The sequence below is a fragment of the Hibiscus syriacus genome, unplaced genomic scaffold (assembly GCF_006381635.1).
Source record: "Hibiscus syriacus cultivar Baekdansim isolate YM2019G1 unplaced genomic scaffold, ASM638163v2 tig00110577_pilon, whole genome shotgun sequence".
NCBI classification, from domain to species: Eukaryota; Viridiplantae; Streptophyta; class Magnoliopsida; order Malvales; family Malvaceae; genus Hibiscus; species Hibiscus syriacus.
This window is the reverse complement of record NW_024062788.1, coordinates 549,200-562,800: the sequence shown is the minus strand read 5'-3', so window position 1 is coordinate 562,800 and position 13,601 is coordinate 549,200. Positions and strand designations below refer to the sequence as shown.

General features: G+C 36.8%; 2 pseudogenes; one reads left to right on the top strand and one right to left on the bottom strand.

Annotated features, from left to right (window-relative positions):
- Positions 1-4,735: 4,735 nt before the first annotated feature.
- LOC120133089 lies at positions 4,736-8,586 on the top strand (annotated as a pseudogene).
- A 1,048-nt stretch (positions 8,587-9,634) lies between these two features.
- On the bottom strand, positions 9,635-13,389 carry LOC120133198 (annotated as a pseudogene).
- Positions 13,390-13,601: the final 212 nt, after the last annotated feature.

Genomic DNA, 13,601 nt, shown 5'->3' with positions numbered 1-13,601 from the left:
TGCATCCGCGTTATAAAAATGTCCATAAACAATTGGTAAGTTTATATACTTTTGGTTTGAAAATGTTTGGTTAAGTAACTAGAATTCAATAATTTGCTGTTTGTAGGTTTAGATGTGTAGAAAGTGTTGTTTGAACAAATGTTTGGTTTCTGCAGGTTAATCTCATAAGTGAACTGCGTGAAAATGATGTCGAGCTGCAAAAGTTGATTCAATAGTTTAATTGATTGTTTTTTGATTGTTTAATTGATTTGTAAAAGTTGATTCAATAGTAGATGATCGGAAATAAGAATTATTGCTTATTTAATTGATTTGTAAAAGATGATTTGTAAAAGTTGATTTGTGTAATTGATGCGAACATAATTCTTATTTGTGCTTGTTTAATTGATTGAAATGTAATGGTTGATTTTGTTGATTTCAATCTGCATTATGTTGAAGGCAAAAATGACTATCGCAATGTGAAATGAAAATCACAATGCGAAATGAAAATCGCAACGAGAGAATCGCAATGCGAAATGAAAATCGCAATGCGGAAATGAAAATCGCAATGCGTTTATAATTTCGCATTGCGATTCTCTCGTTGCGATTTTCATTTCGCATTGCGATTCTTTCGTTGCGATTTTCATTTCGCATTGCGATTTTCATTTCGCATTGCGATTTTCATTTCGCATTGCGATTTTCATTTCACATTGCGATTTTCATTTCGCATTGCGATTTTCATTTCGCATTGCGATTCTCTCGTTGCGATTTTCATTTCGCATTGCGATTTTCATTTCGCATTGCGATTCTCTCGTTGCGATTTTCATTTCCGCATTGCGATTTTCATGTTGGGATTTTCATTTCGCGTTGCGATTGTAATTTCCGTGTTGCGATAGTCAAATGCATGCCTAATAGTGATAACAACTGAATAACAAGAGTTGGTTAAGTCAAATGGTTGGCCTGAGTCATTAATTCAACTGAAAATGTTAAAAGTTCACACATAAAATCCACATAATACAACGTTTGCATTTAAAAATCACCTAAGTTAACAGTCTCAAAAGGTGAAGCCAATTGTGATTGGGATTTTAAAGATGATTGCCTTTTGCTTGACACCATATGAGCTTTGGATTTTGATGAGGATCCATATTTTGGTAGAGGAAAAGATGATTTTGATGGCACTGGTGATCCACATGTCAACCTTGTATGACCACTTTCCTTGCACCGACTACATGTCGATCTCTTCTTCTCTTCACCCTTAGACGGTATACGATCGTGACTTTTTGGTCGGCCAGGTAGCCTTCTGTCCATGGCTGGTGGCAAAACTGTTTGTAAGTCATCTGGTATGTCCCACTCAGAAGGATGTGGAATAGGGTAGACAATCTCGGCATAAGTCTGTCGATAAACTTCTGTAGTGTAGCAATCCATAGCGTATGCGCTTGAATCATCTTGGTTTAAATGAAGAGCAACTTTTATAACATGGCCACACGGATAACCAGATGTTTGCCATTTCATACAACTACACGTCTTTGCATTTAGATCGACTAGCCCATTTAAGTTATTATCCAGTACTTGAAACAAAGTGTTTGAACATGGTTCAACTCTCCATGACGTTGACTTCACAACACGTTTCGTTATCTTTTTTTCAGTCCATGGTGTAACACGATGTTCCAATGTTCCTGTAAATTTAAATAAACAATACTTAGTAAATATATAAATATGATAAGTTACGAATTCAAAGAAATAATACCTGCATGGTTTCTTTTCTTGTAGTACCACTGTTGAATAGAGGCTCGAAAAAACTCCATTAACATAGTAATGGGTAATTTCCGGGAATGACGACTTAGAGCGTTGATTGATTCTGCACTATTAGACGTCATGAAACCATATCTTGCTCCAAGTTGATGTACTCTTGACCATCTTTCAAACCCGACATCTTCTAGTGTTTGAGCACACTGAGGCAAAACACGTCTTAAACAATTTATATGCTTATTGAAATCCACTTCCCGATAAGCTTTTACAGTCTTCCAGTATGTCCATTTGTGCTTTTTTATACCAGCAGACCTTGATTTTAGATTTCTATACAAATGAACACCACAAAGTCCATGAAAAGCATCTGGGAAACACCTTCTAACAGCGTTGTCAATTGAGTTTGCCCTATCGGATATGATTGTCAGATTGCTAATAGGACCTATGCAATCCCTAAGATGCCCCATAAACCATGTCCATGAATCAGAGGTTTCAGATTTGCCAACCCCGTAAGCTATTGGCAATATCCCATTGTTAGCATCCATGGCTACTGCTAATAAGTTTACTCCAAGGTATCGACCTTTCAAATGTGCTCCGTCAACTATAATAACTGGGCGCATGCAAGTAATAAACGAACGAATCTACAAAATAATATACACAAGAAATAATCATTTAAATGTGAAATGCATGTAACTAACAAAAATGAGTCAACAAAATTATATTGATTTACTAACCGTAGCACCAATGGCGATAAACAGCAACTCAAAGCGTCCATCTCTATCTGTTTTGATATGAGTTACCGACCCAGGATTTTTCAGCTTTAAATTGTGACAATAAGCCGGCAGTTGGGCAAACGATGCTTCTGGCGACCCCCTCAACAATTCCAAGGCATAACATTTGGCTCTCCAAGCTTGAGAATATGATATACTAATCTTGAACCGAGCATTCATGTCAGTCATAATTTCATGTCCCCGATATACCCTGCCATTCAAAACATTAACTCAGCCAGAAACCACCCAACACCTTTTTGTTTGCCTGTCTATGGTGAGGAAAAACTTGGGTTCTTGAACATGTATGTTTATCAATAAAAGTCCTAACTTGAAACATTTTGCAATCTTTTATTTTCTTTGCAATCATACGCCACGTACAGTTTTTGTCAATCATACACCTTGTTTCGAAACGATCTTTGCTTGATTTGTTAACTTTTAGTTGATAGCCATCTTCCACACATTTCGTATATAAAGCTATCTTCAAGTCTTCCTTTGTATCAAACAATCATCTTTCTTGATACGAATAACTTTTGTGTAACAATCAACTGCTTTCTTTATCAACTCTTCTTCCGGTATCTGAAGTAATTCTGGCATATTCCAGTTATACGCCCGTGGCATTTTCTTTTCTTCGGGGACTTTTTCTTCTTCTTTTTCTTCTTCAGGATTATATGAATTACAGAATGGATGTTCAACATGTTCATTCACAGTCGTAACTTCCTCCTCATTATCATCAACATTACATTCTTCGGCAACGGCTGTTTCATCATCAAAATTCGGGTATTGACCAATATCAATATCATTACACGCATGGTCTGTTTCTTCTTCTGAAACATCATCAAAATCCGTGTATTGACCAATATCAAAGTCCGGATATTGACCAAGACCAAATTTCGAATACTGACTAGTACTCACAATTTTTTCTGTTGGCTCATCATCGTCTAACTGGTCAATACGAAAACCGGAATTTGGTGCTGAAAGTTGATTGGGATTTGGATTAGAGAAAGGTTGTGGGTTTTGAGAAAAACTTAGTTGATTACTACCCGCTACTGACCCAACAATACTACTTCTAGGTTCAACAACATACAATGTAACATCATCTTGTGAAACCCTAATGTAAGCAATGAATCGTTCAACATCTTCATTGTCGGTTAACAAATAAACTTTACCATTTCTCTGATAAGATAGCCTAAATCCACTTAGGGGCTCTAAATTCAATTTATTTGAAACACGTAGCATTAGAGTTTCATAAGTTAACTTTTGTAAAGACAATTTTAGTTGAAGATTCATGGGTAAAGGCATATATTGTAAAACACCATGAACATTATCCCATGACCCTCCAAAACACAAATCTATCCAAACATGATCAACATTAGATGATTTCATGGTTGTAAATTAATTTACTAAACAGACGAGCTGCGAAACTAAAACCTGTTGCCGGATTGGGAAGGATGTCGTTGGATATAGGAACGGATGTCGCCGGAGAGAGTGATAGATAGAGATGGAATGAGTTGCGATTTAGGGATTTAGTTTATGATTTCAGTGTTATATACCCAAAATTTAAGTGTTGTGATTTACAGATTCTCGTTGCGATTTACGGATTATCGTTGCGATTTACAGATTCTCGTTGCGATTTACGGATTATCGTTGCGATTTACGGATACGCGTTGCGATATACGGAAACGCGTTGCGATTTACGGATACACGTTGCGATTTACGGATACGCATTGCGATTTATGTGTTCGCGTTGCGATTTTCATATTCGCGTTGCGATTTTGGAAAATCGCAATGCGAATTTGACTATCGCATTGCGATTTTCAAGAATCGCGTTGCGATTTTGGACACTGATTTGCGATTCTGGGGATCGCGTTGCGATTTTTATTTCGCGTTGCGATTTTGTTGGTCATTTTGGCAAATCCAAAAAAATTTGGTTAAAATCGTATATTATAACTTTTTTTTGGTCACTGAGGCGATTTTCTCTTAATGAAAAGCTTGGGATTTACAATGGAAGAATAAAAGAATTGCATCCCTTTCATTGCCTCTCCCATAAAAGATTTGACAGATTATTTTAGAGAGACCAATGAGAAGAAGACGACTCGTAACTTCTAGGATCCATAAAATAATTTCACCTCCAGCATTAATAGACTTTCCCGCAGACACGTGAGCTATGGCCAGGACATAACAAATAAAACATAATCCTCAATCTCGACCATAACGAGACACAAGATTAGACTGTTTACTCAGTTTTCCCCATATTCAACGGCCGACAGTCCTCTTCCTTGTATGAATGACACTGAGATCCGAAAACGTGAAAGAAGCTCGAAAGCTACACTTCTCCCTTTGAAAGTGCGGCATACCCCTCAAAACGCTACTTCTTTTTCTTATGTAACTCATGTTCCTTGTTACCAGAGCATCGAATTCATGCCTGTTTGAATCTGTGCATTGTGTTTTTCGGGAGAACGATTAAGAGACCACTAGTGAACTCAACAAGCAAATCTTGCATTTTGTTTTTTCTGTTGGAAGTTCCTTTTTTTTCTAATCTGTAGATGAAGAAGAATCATCGATGGCAGAGGATTCTGATCCTCTCATTGCTCTCTTTCTCTGTTTGCGCTCCAATCGTGTTGGTCTCTTGGAGATTCAAAACCCTAACCTCCTTCGGTAATCTTTTTCAAATCTGTTTAGCTAAATTGCTTGAAATGAGAATTTGAACTACTTTATAATTAGTGGAATAGTTGATCAGACGAAAAAGCCAATGAGCATTTCTTAGCAGCTTTCCTACTTTATTTTAGCAGCCAATCGAATGCACTTCATTTAATTTTGACCTTTCGTGATTTGATTTCTTCTTTTATTTTTGAAAATTTCTGATGTTGACTGATCTTGTTTTGTTTGCATTTTTTATTCTGTAACGGCAGGCCTGAAGGAGTTTGCGGAGGAGGATTATCCCAATGTTGTATGGATCTCTCTTCCTTGGATGTGTTCTTCCCTTTTTGGATAAATTTCTAATGGGGTTTGCTTTGTTTGATTCAGAAGCATATGGCAGATGTTTTAAGACTCAATTCCGTTGAACAGGTAGCTTTAATACTGATGGATTATTCTGATTTGATCATTTTATCTTTACACGTTTCTTACAGCTTATGGATTGTTGCTGTGTTACATAGGAAACTTCCGAAGGATTAAAAGGTCCAGAACTAGATGTTTGCAAAGACAAGAATTTTAGTTCTGTGGTTAGACGCAGTTCTTATGAATATCGTGATTCAGATCGATTTGGGAATGCACAAGATGATTTTAAATTATTAGGAGCAAATGGTTTGTAATACTTGGGTGCATGTAGTGTCTCTTATCATAGAATTATAGTTTACGGAGTTGAATGTGACTGTGAGTTGCTACACTTTCTGAATTCAGAAACTAATGAGAAAGGAAAAGATGAACATCAAATTCAGCAGACTATAATACAAATGAACTCTAGAGAAAAGGTGCGTATGAATTCGAAGTATCATGAGATGGTAAACATTTGAATGTAATTTTAGACTATAGACGGTTGCAGTGACGGGGTACAGCCTGGTTGTTTTCCAGAATGGTCGGAGCAATAGTGAGTCAAGTTATTTTTTTTTTGTGACATATGGTAATGGTTGACACCAACTTATTTGTTGCAGGAGCAACTCAATCAAGAAGTAGGTAGTCAGGATCAAGTTTTGCAGTTCCAGACATTCAGTGTTGTGGATGAGAAGGTAAAGCAGATGCGAGATCAACTCATTACAGCAAAGGCGTACTTAAGTTTTGCACCACCAAGTAGTAACGCTCGCTTGATGAGATCGTTGCGAGCTCGAATCAGAGAGTTGGAACGAGCAGTTGATGAAGCCAACAAGGATTCGGATTTTCCAAGGAGGTAAAGAAATGGACGATTTTTAATAATAATTTGACCAAAGCATTTTATATTCAATAATAAACTTGAATTCTCGACTAGTATTAAGTAAATAAGCTTAGATTTGGGGTTGAATTTCTTCAGCTGAACTTTATAACTGAAAAACGGTTAAATTCTCAGTGTTTCACAGAAAATGAGATCAATGGAGGTTACTTTAGCCAAAGCAAGTAGGGTATACCCTGACTGCTCTGAGATGGCTACAAAACTTCATGCCATGGCTTATAATGCTGAAGAGCTGGTTCAAATACTGAAGAATCAAGAGTCATATCTTCTTCAACTCGCGGGAAGAACTACCCCTAAAGGCCTTCACTGCCTCTCCATGCAGCTAACAGCTGAATTTTTTTGCTTCAACCTGAGGAAAGGCAATTTTCTAGCCAACAAAATTTGAATGATCCAGACCTTTATCACTATGCAGTTTTCTCTGACAATGTTCTGGCTTGTTCAGTGGTTGTTAACTCCACAATTTCCTCTGCAAAGGTAAACTGCCATTGTCCATTTTACAGTCTTTGTTGTTGTGTTATCACTTTCATTAAATTTGAATCTCTGCTTATGTTATGATGTTAAACATGGTTTTGCTCATTTAAAGTGTTTGTTATCACATTCACATAAACAAAGTTGTGTGTTAATTCTTGCATTGATTATGCGGTTTTGTGTCAATTGATACTAATTGATGCAGTTATTATGATGAATGATATTGGCTTGAGTTTTTGTGGCCTAAGCTTTCCAAAATTGCAATGGTGTTCGTTTACCTTTGCTTCTTTACTCCCATTTATTTTGACGAGTTATATGCGGTCAGTTCAGGATTGAGCCATTGATTTTTACTGATAGCGGATGTAATATCCCTGATAATTTATATTGGTTATGCAGGAGCCTGAGAAAATTGTTTTTCATGTCGTGACCGATTCTCTCAACCTTCCGGCAATTTCAATGTGGTTTTTATTAAATCCTCCCAGCAAAGCTACAATACATGTTCAGAGCACAGATAATTTTGATTGGTTGTACGCCAAGTATAATTCAACATTGAGGGAACAAAAGTCTTATGATCCAAGATACTCCTCCGCCCTTAACCACCTTCGGTTCTATCTGCCTGAAATCTTTCCAGCACTGAATAAGATTGTACTCTTTGATCATGATGTAGTAGTGCAAAGAGATCTAACTGAAATTTGGAGCGTTGACATGAAAGGGAAAGTAAATGCAGCAGTGGAAACTTGTCTGGAAAGTGAAGCCTCATTTCATTCAATGCACATGTTTATGAACTTTTCAGACCCATTTTTGATGAGGAGTTTTAATGCTAATGTTTGCACTTGGGCATTTGGTATGAATTTGTTTGATCTTCGTGAATGGAGAAGAAAAAAGTTAAGCATGCTCTACCGAAGTTACTTGCAACTGGTATGAGCTTATACTTTCTTTGTATTTGCATGTTCTTTATGCTAATATTATATGCTTGTGAATTTATTTTGATTCTATAGTTCTCTGAAGCTGCACATTAATTCCTCAAAAAGATGGTCAATGTTATTGGGTGCTTAGGTTATATTTGCCTATTGGAAGCGAATGAAATTTCCCTAAAGATCTGCATAAAATTTCAATATAGAATCGTCTTTTCTTACCCCTTTTGCGTGTGCATGTGTGTTTGAACTGTTGGTAAAATAATCAATTTGTATAAAAGATGCATCAGCAGCTTTGTGTTGGTGTGGCCTGTGAATGATATATGCAAACAAAAATCTCTACCGTTTAGTCGGTACTTATTGGACCCTAAAATCCATATCGGCAGTTAGGTATATTCATAATAGTTAGATATACAACATATTACATGCTGTGCATTTCTCAGGCTTATTCGTCTCATGTTCTGTAACAGGGACGTAAGAGGCGATTGTGGGAGGCAGGAAGCCTGCCCATAAGTTGGATTACCTTCTACAACCAAACTGTGGCAATAGAAAAGAGATGGCATACACTTGGGCTTGGTCATAACTCAGGCATTGAGCAGGGTGATATCGAGAATGGTGCAGTTATACACTATGACGGATTCATGAAGCCCTGGTTAGAGAGATAGGAATCGCGAAATACAAAGGCTATTGGAGCAAACATTTGCAGTATGACCACCCTTACTTGCAACAGTGTAATATCCATGAGTGATCGAAGTTCATGTCATACAACTTGAATTCTTCGATTCATACCTGAATTACCGGTGATGTCTCTCCGAAACTGCTCCTTGGCTTTCTTGCTTTTCTTCTTTGAAATCTAGATCTTCTCTTTCTGTGTCTATCAATGTTCCTACCTCAAGACCCTGCTGTCTGTTGCGCATGATTGTTTTGACCTGATTCTTTAACGCTCTTCCTCCTGATTTTCCGAATCGAGTTTCCATTCGTGTCTCAGATATAGATCATTTTAGGGATGGAGTCGATTTACGGGCAAACAAATTTTTGCAGGGATGCTGGCTGCATTGCAAGTATTCATTTGTACATAACTGATATAGCAATTCCAGTAGCTTGAGTTGAAGCATACATTCTGGAAATGTAGTAGGAATTAAATAAACTTTTATTACGGGATGCCTTGTTATCATGTTATGTAGATGTTTCAGTCTCGGGGTTGTGGAACTTGTTCTTAATTCCGAGGATGCATCTTTTATACGAATTCATTATTTTATCAAAAGATTGTCTCTTCCCCTTCTATTTTGTTTCTCTCTTGGCTATAATTTTCTTCTCAGAAGTGAATAATTTTTTGAAGTTTAAGTGTAAACCACTGTAATGATTATTTTCCTTTCAGTTTTGATAATTTTTTTGTTATTGATTTTTTTAAAAATTACATTTTGGTTACGTCATCGATATATAAAATTTTGATCACTTCACTTATATTATCGAGTGTTATATTTTGGTCATTAGACCGTTAGTTCTAACTAGTTTGATGATAAATTAATTTTTAATTTGACTCGTACACTTTAGATATCATTTTAACCCCTAAATTTCATGCCATTGAAAACCACACTCGCATCTTCCTGATCGGGTTTTCATGGAACTTACAGACTGTGGGAAGACAAACAAAGTTGTTGGTTTGCACATGTGTGGAGAAGATTCAGCTGAAATTACACAGGTGCAAGCCTTCACCTAAACCGGTGCTTTCCATTTCAAGTTTGCAGCCTCTTTTTCTGATGTGCGCCGTTGTTTACCAGTGACTAGCTTTTGAAATTATTTCTTTTTTCTCTTCAATTAGAAGAAGATAGTAGTTTCTAGTGTCGAGATGACAAGCTTATTTGCTTGAGTTATGGGTGTGTATCTTGATGGTGATCATCGAGGTTCGGCCGATCAGGTTGTATCCAAACGGCCATCCTGGTCCCTTAACAGTCCCTTGTTCTGGTATTGCCTCCAATATGGTGGAACCAAATAATGATATTTCAAAAAGTCAGAGGCTTTGTTCACCAAAGCAAGGTCCCTTCCACTTGCCAGCACAAATCTATGGCCTTTCCCATGGTATCTACATGCCTATTAAGCATTAATATTTAATGAATCCTTGGTAATGAACTTCGGTTGTAATCTTGAAAAAAAAAAACATAGTTTACTTGGTTGACCAAATAGGTAGTTTACCCAAAACAATAATACCCTCATTATATTATGACCAGTGCTTAATAAAAAGGGCAACTCATTTCAATCGTCGTTATGGTGAAAATGTCTCCTGCAGGTATAGACCGTAAAATGGAATTCATTTCTATCGCAGTTATTGTGAAAATGATACAGCACCGCACTGCACTGGCGGTTTTCAATTTTTAGATGCCATCGTTTTCAAATCCAGGAAAATGACGGATACCTTTTTAGGTTACGAAATTATTGAAACCCGCGGGACCACTAAATAATCACGTTCAATTCAAACTACAGATTAAGCATAAGAAACTGACCCGTCAAGTAAATGCATGAGAGCTTCCAGGTTATGCGCGCATGACAAATCGCCGGTCTGTTTCAGAAACGGCGAGTTTTTATGATCCAATGCCAGTTCAACTCCGACATGAGAATAATTCCATGGTAACCTCTCAGCCAGCTTCATCAACCATGGCGGCACGTTTTCGTTGAAGAACAACCCCGGCGATGTAGGGACTATATCATGCACGTTCACCACCCTCAACTCTTTAACTCCAAGCAATTCCATCCGTTCCTTGACCCTCACGTTACCTACTCTAGGACCCGAAAAGGAGAATACAATCACCGGCACGGCTCTCGTATCTTGCAGCACGTTTAGACCCATTTTGACGATGTCGTAAGCGCTGAGAATCACAAGGGCGTTGCCTAAACTGTGACCGGTTATCGTTAAGCTTAGCTCTTCGTCTTTGTACATTTCGACAAATTTTTTCACTTCAGTTGAAATTTGTTCCCTTGCTGATAACTTGCAGAACCGGTAATTCTCGTCTTTGTTGGTGTAGAGATCAATGAAGCCCGATTTCACTTTTACTGTTGAATCCGGCCATGGGATTTTGTTTGAAGATACGTGTTTGAGGAAATCCATTAAATCTGCAATCCACTCTAGGCGAGTCACGGTTCCCCTCCCAGCGACGGCGATGTCGCGGCGGCCTAAACGTTTCAATGTTTCGTTGTTGGAAACGGCGACGTATCCGATCCAATTCGCAGTCTCGCTCCACACTTTGGGCCACCAAGATTTTGTCGAAATGATTTTTTTCTAAAAGGTGAAAAAGGGTGAGATTTTGAAAACCACATTAATTCTTAATTGTCTCTTTTTATTTTAAAAACTTATGCGATTTAAAAGACCTATCGTTTCGAAAATTTTTGAATTTCCTTTACTATCGAAAAATACGGTTCGAAGAGTCGCCACCAATATTTGATTAGGGTGTGATTGGGCACCCAAAAATGCTTTGTCATTTTAAATAAAAATTAATTTTAATTAAAACAATAAATTGAGGTCTGCGTTACCAAAATCCGAGTTCGGGAGTCGGTTACGTGTGGGGAAGGATTAGCACCCCCACAACGCCCTAAATCGGTACCTAGTCGATTAATTAACGTCTTTGCAATGAACTTTACAAATTCGAATTTATTTTGATTTTTGATCCCATAAAATAAAAATGTAAATTTAAAACATTCAAAAGCACTCAAAATAATTAAATTAAAATTACCAAGTCGTTTTAGAAAGATAAAGAATGTTCGATTATTTACAAATATCGAGACCAGATCTTAAAGATATAACAACCTTTTTCTCGATATATTTAAATAAACGAACATTTCTTTTTCTCTCGTTCCCAAATTTTAGGTGACGAATCAATTTTTTTGTTTCACTTTCGGGATACACTTTTATTTTAAAATCATTAAAAGCGGACCTCAAATCAGTTATGAGTGCCCACTTAAAACAATTTTAAATTAAAAGGGTATTACCCTTAATCCAATTATGTAATATGTTGAGTTATGCAAATGAGGCTATCATGCAATTTATGAAAAAAATATGTCATACCAAAAATTAATTATACAAAATTAAAAAATAAAAATACAACGTGACATGCAAAAAATTATATAAAAATCATAAATTATGCATATTGACATATTATGTACATATGACTCAAATATAAAAACAAAAACATAACATGCTAAACTAAAAATTTAAAAAAATTGTATGTACATATATATAAAAATGACCAAATTTAAATTCTAATTAATTACGAGGCCATAAATTTTCTAATTTTAATCAATATCCAATAAAACTAAATAATTAAGAAACTAAACAAGGAAACATGAAACCAATCAAAGTTTAGGATTAAAGCAAAACCTATATTAAACTATAAGGACTAACCCATAAAATAAACCTTTAACCTAAAGTATACATGCCAAATTATGGCAATTTACGGCATTAACCTAAAACTAAAGTGGAGAGCAGTCTCTCACCTAATGCTTCCCTCTCCTCACATTTGGTCTCTCGATCGAGACCCTTCACAAAACAGAACCACCACATACTGTCGCTCTTCACTTTCCCCTCCTTTACTCTCTTCTTCAACGGCGCCATTCCTATCTCTCAACCCTCTTCCTCTCTTCCACGCTCGGGCGTAAACTCACCCAAAGATGCCATCGTCGCGATTCGGCCATCACTTGCGGCCAGAGAGATAAAAACCGACCTAATTAGTCTTAAACAAACCTTCATCTTCTCCCAAATTTCAGATCCGTAGCCTAAGAACGAAACTAAATCTTAAATGCCCTAAATCTAAGTTTGAATCCAGGATTCTCTCGACTCCGGCGACGTTACAACTCCGACGAAGGGACCTCAACGATTGTCTACTTCTCTACTTCGACAGTAAACTAGACTCACTCTATTTCCTTTGTTTTGAGTTTTGAATTTATATTGAAAGCTATTAAAACAAATATATAAAAAATTGCAAATGAAAATAATCATAGAAATAAAATCTTACAGGAATTAAATTTTGAGTTTGCTTTGTATTGCTTTCGAAAAAGGTAAGGTACCCCTGTTATATTGCGTACTCTTTGAACAGCTCGGGCTAGGAATAATACTTACACACTCTTTTTATATTTGCTTTGTTATAGAAAAAAAACGAATGAAGGATTTTCTGGGCCTTTGTTCTTGTGCTTTTCTGATTTTTTACAGAAAATGGTCTCTGCTTTTTCTCTCTTTTTCGTGCGCTTTCTTTTCTCAATTTTTGTTATGATCTCCCCCCCCTCTGTGTATGTGATTTTTTCTCCTTTATTCCTATAGCAGTTAATTCCGATCAAAACTAACCCCCCACGTTTTTTTTTTATTTTTAACTTCCCAAAACTGCTTTCATTTGCAAATGATATAGGCCCAGACAAATTAAGCATCTACAGATTTCTTGAAGAAATTCGGAAGGTTAATGTTTGATGTTGCGAAGAGATACTTGGAGAGCATGTAACCATGGTCCGCCATGGCTAGGGAGTCAAAGAACCGACGAGGCGTGAACCTGCAACTTCCATAGTATTTGGAAAACGGGTCAAAATCGAAAGCATCGTAACAGGCCTGTGCCATCTCGCCGTACCGAATCAGCTCCGATCGGAGAAGAGGATCCTTTGGATCTAACATCCCGACCCAATCCTAATAACCAAGTGCTTTTCTGATCATCCTTTCTTGTCTTTGTCCATAACAAATACTAAACTTTGTCTTAACACATTTTTGCCTTGCTCGCGTCCTGCTTTAATAAAAATTTTCCCTTGCTGAGCAAATAATAATAATAATAATAA